Source organism: Pseudophryne corroboree, chromosome 10 (genome assembly GCF_028390025.1).
Source record: "Pseudophryne corroboree isolate aPseCor3 chromosome 10, aPseCor3.hap2, whole genome shotgun sequence".
Lineage (NCBI taxonomy): Eukaryota > Metazoa > Chordata > Amphibia > Anura > Myobatrachidae > Pseudophryne > Pseudophryne corroboree.
The window spans coordinates 355,082,537-355,096,515 of record NC_086453.1 but is presented as its reverse complement, the minus strand read 5'-3'; the positions used below and the strand labels follow the sequence as shown (position 1 = coordinate 355,096,515).

The 13,979-nt window shown below is 45.5% G+C and overlaps 1 protein-coding gene and 1 pseudogene across 1 annotated transcript in view; one reads left to right on the top strand and one right to left on the bottom strand.

Moving 5' to 3' along the window:
* LOC134965639 (nicotinamide N-methyltransferase-like) overlaps positions 1-13,979 on the bottom strand; it is a 60,031-nt gene that overhangs the window by 21,723 nt on the left and 24,329 nt on the right. The gene's annotated exons all lie outside the window — the stretch shown is intronic.
* On the top strand, positions 11,270-11,388 carry LOC134968261 (5S ribosomal RNA; annotated as a pseudogene).

Genomic DNA, 13,979 nt, shown 5'->3' with positions numbered 1-13,979 from the left:
AAAAACACTAAAAAACAGCTTAAATCATAGAATTTGGGGGTCATTTTGATCCCAAAGTATTATTAACCTCAAAAACCATAATTTACACTCATTTTCAGTCTATTCTGAATACCTCACACCTCACAATATTATTTTTAGTCCTAAAATTTGCACCGAGGTCGCTGTGTGAGTAAGATAAGCGACCCTAGTGGCCGACACAAACACCGGGCCCATCTAGGAGTGGCACTGCAGTGTCACGCAGGATGTCCCTTCCAAAAAACCCTCCCCAAACAGCACATGACGCAAAGAAAAAAAGAGGCGCAATGAGGTAGCTGTGTGAGTAAGATTAGCGACCCTAGTGGCCGACACAAACACCGGGCCCATCTAGGAGTGGCACTGCAGTGTCACGCAGGATGGCCCTTCCAAAAAACCCTCCCCAAACAGCACATGACGCAAAGAAAAAAAGAGGCGCAATGAGGTAGCTGACTGTGTGAGTAAGATTAGCGACCCTAGTGGCCGACACAAACACCGGGCCCATCTAGGAGTGGCACTGCAGTGTCACGCAGGATGGCCCTTCCAAAAAACCCTCCCCAAACAGCACATGACGCAAAGAAAAAAAGAGGCGCAATGAGGTAGCTGACTGTGTGAGTAAGATTAGCGACCCTAGTGGCCGACACAAACACCGGGCCCATCTAGGAGTGTCACTGCAGTGTCACGCAGGATGTCCCTTCCAAAAAACCCTCCCCAAACAGCACATGACGCAAAGAAAAAAAGAGGCGCAATGAGGTAGCTGACTGTGTGAGTAAGATTAAGACAATTTTATTTTAGGTTTTGGAGTCCTTTTTTTACTGATATTTGGTGTTTTGGTTTTGACATGCTCTGTACTATGCCATTGGGCATCGGCCTTGGCAGACGACGTTGCTGGCATTTCATCGTCTCGGCCATGACTAGTGGCAGCAGCTTCAGCACGAGGTGGAAGTGGATCTTGATCTTTCCCTAATTTTGGAACCTCAACATTTTTGTTCTCTATATTTTAATAGGCACAACTAAAATGCACCTCAGGTAAACAATGCAGATGGATGGATTGGATACTAGTATACAATTATGGATGGGCTGCCGAGTGCCGACACAGAGGTAGCCACAGCCGTGAACTACCGCACTGTACTGTGTCTGCTGCTAATATATAGACTGGTTGATAAAGAGATAGTATACTCGTAACTAGTATGTATGTATAAAGAAAGAAAAAAAAACCACGGTTAGGTCACTGGTATATACAATTATGGACGGGCTGCCGAGTGCCGACACAGAGGTAGCCACAGCCGTGAACTACCGCACTGTACTGTGTCTGCTGCTAATATATAGACTGGTTGATAAAGAGATAGTATACTCGTAACTAGTATGTATGTATAAAGAAAGAAAAAAAAACCACGGTTAGGTCACTGGTATATACAATTATGGACGGGCTGCGGAGTGCCGACACAGAGGTAGCCACAGCCGTGAACTACCGCACTGTACTGTGTCTGCTGCTAATATATAGACTGGTTGATAAAGAGATAGTATACTCGTAACTAGTATGTATGTATAAAGAAAGAAAAAAAAACCACGGTTAGGTCACTGGTATATACAATTATGGACGGGCTGCCGAGTGCCGACACAGAGGTAGCCACAGCCGTGAACTACCGCACTGTACTGTGTCTGCTGCTAATATATAGACTGGTTGATAAAGAGATAGTATACTCGTAACTAGTATGTATGTATAAAGAAAGAAAAAAAAACCACGGTTAGGTCACTGGTATATACAATTATGGACGGGCTGCCGAGTGCCAAAACAGAGGTAGCCACAGCCGTGAACTACCGCACTGTACACTGGTTGATAAAGAGATAGTAGTATACTCGTAACAACTAGTATGACGACGGTATAAAGAATGAAAAAAAAACCACGGTTAGGTGGTATATAATACAATTATGGTTGGACGGACTGCCTGCCGAGTGCCGACACAGAGGTAGCCACAGCCGTGAACTACTGCACTGTACACTGGTTGATAAAGAGATAGTAGTATACTCGTAACAACTAGTATGACGACGGTATAAAGAATGAAAAAAAAACCACGGTTAGGTGGTATATAATACAATTATGGTTGGACGGACTGCCTGCCGAGTGCCGACACAGAGGTAGCCACAGCCGTGAACTACCGCACTGTACACTGGTTGATAAAGAGATAGTAGTATACTCGTAACAACTAGTATGACGACGGTATAAAGAACGAAAAAAAAACCACGGTTAGGTGGTATATATTATAATACAATTATGGATGGACGGACTGCCTGCCGAGTTCCGACACAGAGGTAGCCACAGCCGTGAACTACCGCACTGTACACTGGTTGATAAAGAGATAGTAGTATACTCGTAACAACTAGTATGACTATGACGACGGTATAAAGAAAGAAAAAAAAAACCACGGTTAGGTGGTATATAATACAATTATGGATGGACGGACTGCCTGCCGAGTGCCGACACAGAGGTAGCCACAGCCGTGAACTACCGCACTGTACTGTGTCTGCTGCTAATATAGACTGGTTGATAAAGAGATAGTATACAATACTACTAATATACTGGTGGTCAGGCACTGGTCACCACTAGTCACACTGGCAGTGGCACTCCTGCAGCAAAAGTGTGCACTGTTTAATTTTAATATAATATTATTTATCATGTACTCCTGGCTCCTGCTATAACAACCTGCAGTGCTCCCCAGTCTCCCCCACAATTATAAGCTTTATATACAATACATTGATGTGCAGCACACTGGGCTGAGCAGTGCACACAGACTGAGTCACTGTGTGACTGTGTATCGTTTTTTTCAGGCAGAGAACGGATATATTAAATAAAACAAACAACTGCACTGTCTCTGGTGGTCACTGGTCACTGTGGTCGTCAGTCACTAAACTCTGTCTGCACTCTGCACTCTCTTCTAATCTACAGTATCACAGCAATCTCTCTCTCTCTCTCTCTTCTAAATCTAATCTAAATGGAGAGGACGCCAGCCACGTCCTCTCCCTATCAATCTCAATGCACGTGTGAAAATGGCGGCGACGCGCGGCTCCTTATATAGAATCCGAGTCTCGCGATAGAATCCGAGCCTCGCGAGAATCCGACAGCGTCATGATGACGTTCGGGCGCGCTCGGGTTAACCGAGCAAGGCAGGAAGATCCGAGTCGCTCGGACCCGTGAAAAAAAAAGTGAAGTTCGTGCGGGTTCGGATTCAAAGAAACCGAACCCGCTCATCTCTACTATTTATGCCCCACACACAATACAATTCAATGGTCCCTACAATCTCATTGTTCATTGGACACAGGAATTCGGCTTCGCATTATAACAAAAGGTCATAGGTTGATTCATACAGGTGGACTGTGACTGCTTCCAACTGTTCAGGTGGGTGGGACACTGAGTTTCCCGCCGCATGACTAAATAAGAACAAATAATAGTAAATGGACATAAACTTCTTATGTCCATAACTATTCGCACGAGCGATTAATCCGCTCCAAACCAACACCGGAATATTGCTATTTAAATACTCTTCCGATGGGTACCAAACACCACTGTATGACCCCTGTTAGACCCTTCGTACAATACAAAGAGGGATCTCTCTGTTCAGGAACATGCTATGTTAACTAAACTTTCAGAATCTATCAAAGGGACCATGATCTACAATATACATTATATAGTGAAAATATGTAACGATTGAGTCGCACGCTACGATCACATAAACTCTACCGTAAATACGCATACCGTGCGCCTGCGGGTGCCCGCGACTGTGAGTATGCGCACGTACGGGAGAGCGCACGCATGCGCAGCACGGACCTGTGTGAGGTGCAAATATGGTAGTGTGCATAGAGATATTTTTCTGACTTTGACAGTATATATAAGCACTAAGCAGCAGTACGGTAGGCCACGGCAGTACCTACCTCTGTGTCGACTCATCACTCGTCGTCCATAAGTATAAGTAATACTATCCATCCATCTACATTGTATATCTGTGGTGGCTTTTACTTGTGCGCAAAGTATGGAGAACAAAAATGTGGAGGTTAAAAAAATAGGGAAAGATCAAGATCCACTTCCACCTCGTGCTGAAGCTGCTGCCACTAGTCATGGCCGAGACGATGAAATGCCATCAACGTCGTCTGCCAAGGCCGATGCCCAATGTCATAGTACAGAGCATGTAAAATCCAAAACACAAAAGATCAGTAAAAAAATGACCCAAAAATCAAAATTAAAAGCGTCTGAGGAGAAGCGTAAACTTGCCAATATGCCATTTACGACATGGAGTGGCAAGGAACGGCTGAGGCCCTGGCCTATGTTCATGGCTAGTGGTTCAGCTTCACATGAGGATGGAAGCACTCATCCTCTCGCTAGAAAAAAGAAAAGACTTGCGGCAAAAGCACAGCAAAGAACTGTGCGTTCTTCGAAATCACAAATCCCAAAGGAGAGTCCAATTGTGTCGGTTGCGATGCCTGACCTTCCCAACACTGGACGGGAAGAGCTTGCTCCTTCCACCATTTGCACGCCCCCTGCAAGTGTTGAAAGGAGCACCCGCAGTCCAGTTCCTGATAGTGAAATTGAAGATGTCAGTGTTGAAGTACACCAGGATGAGGATATGGGTGTTGCTTGGGCTGGGGAGGAAATTGACAAGGAGGATTCTGATGGGGAGGTGGTTTGTTTAAGTCAGGCACCCGGGGAGACACCTGTTGTCCGTGGGAGGAATATGGCCATTGACATGCCTGGTGAAAATACCAAAAAAATCAGCTCTTCAGTGTGGAAGTATTTCAACAGAAATGCGGACAACAGGTGTCAAGCCGCGTGTTGCCTTTGTCAAGCTGTAATAAGTAGGGGTAAGGACGTTAACCACCTCGGAACATCCTCCCTTATACGTCACCTGCAGCGCATTCATAATAAGTCAGTGACAAGTTCAAAAACTTTGGGCGACAGCGGAAGCAGTCCACTGACCAGTAAATCCCTTCCTCTTGTAACCAAGCTCGCGTAAACCACACCACCAACTCCCTCAGTGTCAATTTCCTCCTTACCCTGGAAAGCCAATAGTCCTGCAGGCCATGTCACTGGCAAGTCTGACGAGTCCTCTTCTGTCTGGGATTCCTCCGATGCATCCTTGAGTGTAATGCCTACTGCTGCTGGCGCTGCTGTTGTTGCTGCTGGGAGTCGATCGTCATCCCAGAGGGGAAGTCGGAAGACCACTTGTACTACTTCCAGTAAGCAATTGACTGTCCAACAGTCCTTTGCGAGGAAGATGAAATATCACAGCAGTCATCCTGCTGCAAAGCGGATAACTGAGGCCTTGACAACTATGTTGGTGTTAGACGTGCGTCCGGTATCCGCCGTTACTTCACAGGGAACTAGACAATTTATTGAGGCAGTGTGCCCCCGTTACCAAATACCATCTAGGTTCCACTTCTCTAGGCAGGCGATACCAAGAATGTACACGGACGTCAGAAAAAGACTCACCAGTGTCCTATAAAATGCAGTTGTACCCAATGTCCACTTAACCACGGACATGTGGACAAGTGGAGCAGGGCAGACTCAGGACTACATGACTGTGACAGCCCACTGGGTAGATGTATTGCCTCCCGCTGCAAGAACAGCAGCGGCGGCACCAGTAGCAGGATCTCGCAAACGCCAACTCGTTCCTAGGCAGGCTACGCTTTGTATCACCGCTTTCCAGAATACGCACACAGCTGAAAACCTCTTACGGCAACTGAGGAAGATCATCGCAGAATGGCTTACCCCAATTGGACTCTCCTGGGGATTTGTGACATCGGACAACGCCAGCAATATTGTGCGTGCATTACATCTGGGCAAATTCCAGCACGTCCCATGTTTTGCACATACCTTGAATTTGGTGGTGCAGAATTATTTAAAAAACGACAGAGGCGTGCAAGAGATGCTGTCGGTGGCCAGAAGAATTGCAGGCCACTTTCGGCGTGCAGGCACCGCGTACAGAAGACTGGAGCACCACCAAAAAAACCTGAACCTACCCTGCCATCATCTGAAGCAAGAGGTGGTAACGAGGTGGAATTCAACCCTCTATATGCTTCAGAGGATGGAGGAGCAGCAAAAGGCTATTCAAGCCTATACATCTGCCCACGATATAGGCAAAGGAGGTTGAATGCACCTGTCTCAAGCGCAGTGGAGAATGATTTCAACATTGTGCAAGGTTCTGCTGCCCTTTGAACTTGCCAAACGTGAAGTCAGTTCAGACACTGCCAGCCTGAGTCAGGTCATTCCCCTCATCAGGCTTTTGCAGAAGAAGCTGGAGGCATTGAAGGAGGAGCTAAAACAGAGTGATTCCGCTAGGCATGTGGGACTTGTGGATGGAGCCCTTCATTCGCTTAACCAGGATTCACGTGTGGTCAATCTGTTGAAATCAGAGCACTACATTTTGGCCACCGTGCTCGATCCTAGATTTAAAACCTACGTTGGATCTCTCTTTCCGGCAGACACAAGTCTGCAGGGGTTCAAAGAACTGCTGGTGAGAAAATTGTCAAGTCAAGCGGAACGCGACCTGTCAACATCTCCTCCTTCACATTCTCCCGCAACTGGGGGTGCGAGGAAAAGGCTACGAATTCCGAGCCCACCCGATGGCGGTGATGCAGGGCAGTCTGGAGCGACTGCTGATGCTGACATCTGGTCCGGACTGAAGGACCTGCCAACGATTACTGACATGTCGTCTACTGTTACTGCATATGATTCTCTCACCATTGAAAGAATGGTGGAGGATTATATGAGTGACCGCATCCAAGTAGGCACGTCAGACAGTCCGTACGTATACTGGCAGGGAAAAGAGGCAATTTGGAGGCCCTTGCACAAACTGGCTTTATTCTACCTAAGTTGCCCTTCCTCCAGTGTGTACTCCGAAAGAGTGTTTAGTGCCGCCGCTCACCTTGTCAGCAATCGGCGTACGAGGCTACTTCCAGAAAATGTGGAGAAGATGATGTTCATTAAAATGAATTATAATCAATTACTCCTTGGAGACATTCACCTGCAGCAATTGCCTCCAGAAAGTACACGGGGATCTGAGATGGTGGATTCCAGTGGGGACGAATTAATAATCTGTGAGGAGGGGGATGTACACAGTGAAAGGGGTGATGAATCGGACGATGATGATGAGGTGGACATCTTGCCTCTGTAGAGCCAGTTTGTGCAAGGAGAGATTGATTGCTTCTTTTTTGGTGGGGGCCCAAACCAACCAGTCATTTCAGTCACAGTCGTGTGGCAGACCCTGTCGCTGAAATGATGGGTTGGTTAAAGTGTGCATGTCCTGTTTATACAACATAAGGGTGGGTGGGAGGGCCCAAGGACAATTCCATCTTGCACCTCTTTTTTCTTTTTTTCTTCTTTGCGTCATGTGCTGTTTGGGGAGAATTTTTTGGAAGGGCCATCCTGCGTGACACTGCAGTGCCACTCCTAGATGGGCCAGGTGTTTGTGTCGGCCACTAGGGTCGCTTAGCTTACTCACACAGCTACCTCATTGCACCTCTTTTTTTTTCTTCTTTGCGTCATGTGCTGTTTGGGGAGTATTTTTTGGAAGGGCCATCCTGCGTGACACTGCAGTGCCACTCCTAGATGGGCCAGGTGTTTGTGTCGGCCACTAGGGTCGCTTAGCTTACTCACACAGCTACCTCATTGCGCCTCTTTTTTTTCTTCTTTGCGTCATGTGCTGTTTGGGGAGTAGTTTTTGGAAGGGCCATCCTGCGTGACACTGCAGTGCCACTCCTAGATGGGCCAGGTGTTTGTGTCGGCCACTAGGGTCGCTTAGCTTACTCACACAGCTACCTCATTGCGCCTCTTTTTTTTCTTCTTTGCGTCATGTGCTGTTTGGGGAGTAGTTTTTGGAAGGGCCATCCTGCGTGACACTGCAGTGCCACTCATAGATGGGCCAGGTGTTTGTGTCGGCCACTAGGGTCGCTTAGCTTACTCACACAGCTACCTCATTGCGCCTCTTTTTTTTCTTCTTTGCGTCATGTGCTGTTTGGGGAGTAGTTTTTGGAAGGGCCATCCTGCGTGACACTGCAGTGCCACTCCTAGATGGGCCAGGTGTTTGTGTCGGCCACTAGGGTCGCTTAGCTTAGCCATCCAGCGACCTCGGTGCAAATTTTAGGACTAAAAATAATATTGTGAGGTGTGAGGTGTTCAGAATAGACTGAAAATTAGTGGAAATTATGGTTATTGAGGTTAATAATACTATGGGATCAAAATGACCCCCAAATTCTATGATTTAAGCTGTTTTTTAGGGTTTTTTGAAAAAAAACACCCGAATCCAAAACACACCCGAATCCGACAAAAAAAAAAAATCGGTGAGGTTTTGCCAAAACGCGTTCGAACCCAAAATACGGCCACGGAACCGAACCCAAAACCAAAACACAAATCCCGAAAAATTTCAGGTGCACATCCCTACTAGGCACAGCAGAGAAACCAATATATGCATGGCTCCATCTATATAGTTGGTTGCACTGGGTTGCTGAAGCAATAACACTCCCTCTTTTATTATGCACCATACAGTTGCCCTTCTGAAATTGGACTTTGTAGCCTTTTTTCTCTAGGATGCTGATAGCAATGAGATTAGTTCCTAAATCAGGCACGTACAACACATCTTGGATATCTGTAACAACTGTCTAACCTTCAATGTACTGTGAATGTCCCAACTTGTAATGCAGTAAGAGCCTTATTTCTAATCCCGGCAACTGTAGTGGGAACACATATTGTGTTAAAGAATTGAACCAATGCTCATTGCAACTGAAATGTCTAGTGGATCCCGAGTCTATGTACCAGCAATCCTTCCTGTGACTATCTGCTACATTCAATGCTGACTCATTTGGTTTGTCACACTGCTAGAGCACACCTCTCGGATTTCTCATTCTGCAATCTGAAGCTTTATGTCCTATTTTGTGACATACAAAACACTTGAATTTGTGCTTTTTGGACTTTGTGCCCTTTGTGATCAAGGCAGAACCCTCAGCTATGGTCTCGACAGGAATACGTTCTTGGAACTGCAGCAACTTGGCACTTACATTCCCCGTTGTCAGTTTAGTGTCATTTCACTATAAAGCAAGAACCAAAAAAAATCAAATTCTGCCATCAGATTCTGTAACATAGGCATTGTGACTTCTTCCTTGCCCACCTGTGCCCACACAGATGCCAACTGCTGAGCTATCGACAATAACTTATCAATGTAATCATTCATGTCCTTGCAGGCACTCAGTTTCATTCCATATAGCATGCTTCTTAAACTTAGCCTTCTCATTATAACTTTATCTTCATATGCATTTTGCAGGGCTGTCCACATGTACTTGGCTAACACTTGTCCACTGACTATTAAAAAGACATGCTGCTTCACAGCTAAATCGATTGTCCTGATGGCTCTGTCTATGTCATCTTGGTTTGGACCTGCTCCTGGATCTATAGTAACTTTCCACAACTTTTCCCTCCTAAGCTGCATCTCTTTGGCAAACTTCCATGTAACAGAGTTCTCTGAACTTTTCAGCTTAGCAAAGTTCATGCTGTGTCCTGTGTTATACATCCTTTCTGCACTTGTATAAAATATTACTTTAAACTGTGTCACTGTGATTATTCAACAGCACTCAAGAGGATATTCTTCAAGTACATGCAGGTCTGTGCATTGGACTGGGCCCATAACCTGTTGGCAGAGTGTTCTGGGCTAACTGGTGCAGTGACATCTGTCCACACACTTAGTGACTTAAACAGTAATGCAGGATTATTTAGTGAACACAGATGACTCAGATGTAACACTGATAGCTGTAATCAGGAGCACATATATCACACAAGGTAACATCATTAGGTAGCAGTACTTATCAAGAGATGTCTGTGGTGGTGAAGTATGGAGGATTGCACAGCCATGCAGTCTGAAGTCCCACCCGACTTCCGGGACCTCCGCGACGGGGCTCCGGCGGGCTGACTCCTCTCCAGCATAAGCAGCAAGTACATTACCGCTCCATGCAGCGGACTTATCTCCCTGGTCAGATCACCTCCCTGTGCATTCAGCACAGGAATAGAGGAGACTTTTTCACACTGTTCAAATGGCACCAGACAGGTCTGTTTCCCTAGCAACTACTGTGCAGGGTATAACACCTGTCTAATGTTTTCCATGGTAACTGCACACACACAGAGCATTTACCCAGCTCAAGGAAACCACTTATCAACTGTTAGATAATTAATTCCCTGTATAGGCACTACATTTATATACATGATATTTACTCAATGCAGGGAAGCATTTATTAGCCGCTTATTAATTCTAAAATCAGTGTGGTAATTATTTGATCATCTGTATCCTGACAGCAGGCGAGCTTTATTTAATAACAATATTATCATTGTTTCTCTATAGACAGTTTGTGTCTCTTATTTGAGACAATCAGTTAATATAATTAATTTTTTCCTTGTCTAAACAATCCTACAGCTGCTCTTTATATGATGGATTCTAGATGAACTTTCTTCATATGATTATACGGGTCAGCATTTTTTGCAAACATTTATTCATGAGATAATTAGTGGAATACCAATGCGTCTTCTTGCAACAAATGTACAGCTGCTCTTGCAATTTATTGTATCTAAGGGAATTCTTATCAGCCATTTTACTGTATTCTATGTGAAGTTATAGAACAGATGGACAGCTGCTCTTGCAGCATTTGAGCTATAATCTATATGAATTCTCATTAGTCATTGTACTGTATTCTATGTGAAGTTATAGGTTGCAGTTATGAATTAGCATTTTTTTGCATTACACTCACTAACTCATTTAAGTGATCATTACTGTACCTGTCAGCAACTTATGGTTAACCGTCCAGGAAATCCATGTGCTGGAATCTTCTAGTCCATATGCTCTGTATGATTCAGCACAGGTGCATTATTGTCACCATTTCCCACTGCAATCTCCACACCAACAATTCAGGTTGCGTGTTTGTGGAGTAATTGTGATGCTTCTGAGCTTGTGCTCTCACTTTAGTCTTTATTTCACTGTATTTTGTAAAGGTCTTACCATGGACTATTTGTGATATATTTCACACGTACTCTTACTGTAATCTCAGTTTGTGAAATTTTCCAGGGGAGAGAAATTAACCTCTCCGTTTCTTCTAGACCCCCCTATCCATTCACAAGTCATTTTGCGGGCGACCTATTGGCCAGTGACCTATGTCAGTCTTCGGACCATATTTTCTTAATTGGCTCCATTAGTGGCCACCTTCTATGCGGACAGGTATTTTCTTGACTTTCTACAGTCATACCATGCTGGACATGCCCGATCTCGCCTGATCTTGGAAGTCAAGCAGCATTGGGCCTGGTCAGTACCAGGAAGGGTGACCCTCTGGGAATACCGGGTACTGTAGCTTTAAAGCAGATACCCTCCGCTGATCAGCAAATTTCATTACAGATAATCTTGCAATTCATTCACCCCAGCTGACCTACCATATAGGAGTCCTGATTTATACAAGTCGGTTTCCTATTATCTCTTTTATGAATATACAAATGTATATAATATCATAATTCATAGAGATAATAGGAATATTTTATATTTTCGCTTCTGACAAACGTCAAACATCAATACTCGCTTACAAATCAGTGGGTATACAGATAAACTTTCTGTCATCCTCTTTATACAAGTGAGTTACACATTACTTCATCATCACTTGAATTTTGTTGTTTAATACTTGTTTTAACATATACTGCTGACAAACAGCAATATTTTTATTTGAATTCCACCTCGTTACCACTTCTTGCTTCAGATGATGGCAGGGCAGGTTCAGGCGTTTTTGGTGTTGCTCCAGTCTTCTGTACGTGGTGCCTGTACGCCGAAAGTGTCCCGCAATTCTTCTGGCCACCGACAGCATCTCTTGCACGCCCCTGTCGTTTTTAAAAAAATTCTGCACCACCAAATTCAAGGTATGTGCAAAACATGGGACGTGCTGGAATTTGCCCAGATTTAATGCACACACAATATTGCTGGCGTTGTCCGATGCCACAAATCCACAGGAGAGTCCAATTGGGGTAAGACATTCCGCGATGATCTTCCTCAGTTGCCGTAAGAGGTTTTCAGCTGTGTGCGTATTCTGGAAACCGGTGATACAAAGCGTAGCCTGCCTAGGAAAGAGTTGGCGTTTGCGAGATGCTGCTACTGGTGCCGCCACTGCTGTTCTTGCGGCGGGAGTCCATACATCTACCCAGTGGGCTGTCACAGTCATATAGTCCTGACCCTGCCCAGCTCCACTTGTCCACATGTCCGTGGTTAAGTGGACATTGGGTACAGCTGCATTTTTTAGGACACTGGTGACTCTTTTTCTGAGGTCTGTGTACATTTTCGGTATCGCCTGCCTAGAGAAATGGAACCTAGATGGTATTTGGTACCGGGGACACAGTACCTCCAACAAGTCTCTAGTTGGCTCTGCAGTAATGATGGATACCGGAACCACGTTTCTCACCACCCAGGATGCCAAGGCCTCAGTTATCCGCTTTGCAGCAGGATGACTGCTGTGATATTTCATCTTCCTCGCAAAGGACTGTTGGACAGTCAATTGCTTGGTGGAAGTAGTAAAAGTGGTCTTACGATTTCCCCTCTGGGATGACCATCGACTCCCAGCAGCAACAACAGCAGCGCCAGCAGCAGTAGGCGTTACATGCAAGGATGCATCGGAGGAATCCCAGGCAGGAGAGGAATCGTCAGAATTGCCAGTGACATGGCCTGTAGGCCTATTGGCATTCCTGGGTAAGGAGGAAATTGACACTGAGGGAGTTGGTGGGGTGGTTTGCGTGAGCTTGGTTACAAGAGGAAGGGATTTACTGGTCAGTGGACTGCTTCCGCTGTCGCCCAAAGTTTTTGAACTTGTCACTGACTTATTATGAATGCGCTGCAGGTGACGTATAAGGGAGGATGTTCCGAGGTGGTTAACGTCCTTACCCCTACTTATTACAACTTGACAAAGGCAACACACGGCTTGATAAATGTTGTCCGCATTTCTGTTGAAATACTTCCACACCGAAGAGCTGATTTTTTTGGTATTTTCACCTGGCATGTCAACGGCCATATTCCTCCCACGGACAACAGGTGTCTCCCCGGGTGCCTGACTTAAACAAACCGCCTCACCATCAGAATCCTCCTTGTCAATTTCCTCCCCAGCGCCAGCAACACCCATATCCTCCTCATCCTGGTGTACTTCAACACTGACATCTTCAATCTGACTATCAGGAACTGGACTGCGGGTGCTCCTTCCAGCACTTGCAGGGGGCGTGCAAATGGTGGAAGGCGCATGCTCTTCACGTCCAGTGTTGGGAAGGTCAGGCATCGCAACCGACACAATTAGACTCTCCTTGTGGATTTGGGATTTCGAAGAACGCACAGTTCTTTGCGGTGCTTTTGCCAGCTTGAGTCTTTTCATTTTTCTAGCGAGAGGCTGAGTGCTTCCATCCTCATGTGAAGCTGAACCACTAGCCATGAACATAGGCCAGGGCCTCAGCCGTTCCTTGCCACTCCGTGTGGTAAATGGCATATTGGCAAGTTTACGCTTCTCCACCGACAATTTTATTTTAGATTTTGGAGTCCTTTTTTTACTGATATTTGGTGTTTTGGATTTTACATGCTCTGTACTATGACATTGGGCATCGGCCTTGGCAGATGATGTTGCTGGCATTTCATCGTCTCGGCCATGACTAGTGGCAGCAGCTTCAGCACGAGGTGGAAGTGGATTTTGATCTTTCCCTAATTTTGGAACCTCAACATTTTTGTTCTCCATATTTTAATAGGCACAACTAAAAGGCACCTCAGGTAAACAAAGGAGATGGATGGATACTAGTATACTTATGGATGGACGAGCGACTGCCGACACAGAGGTAGCTACAGCCGTGGACTACCGTACTGTGTCTGCTGCTAATATAGACTGGATGATAATGAGATGAAATCAATATATATTATATCACACTAGTACTGCAG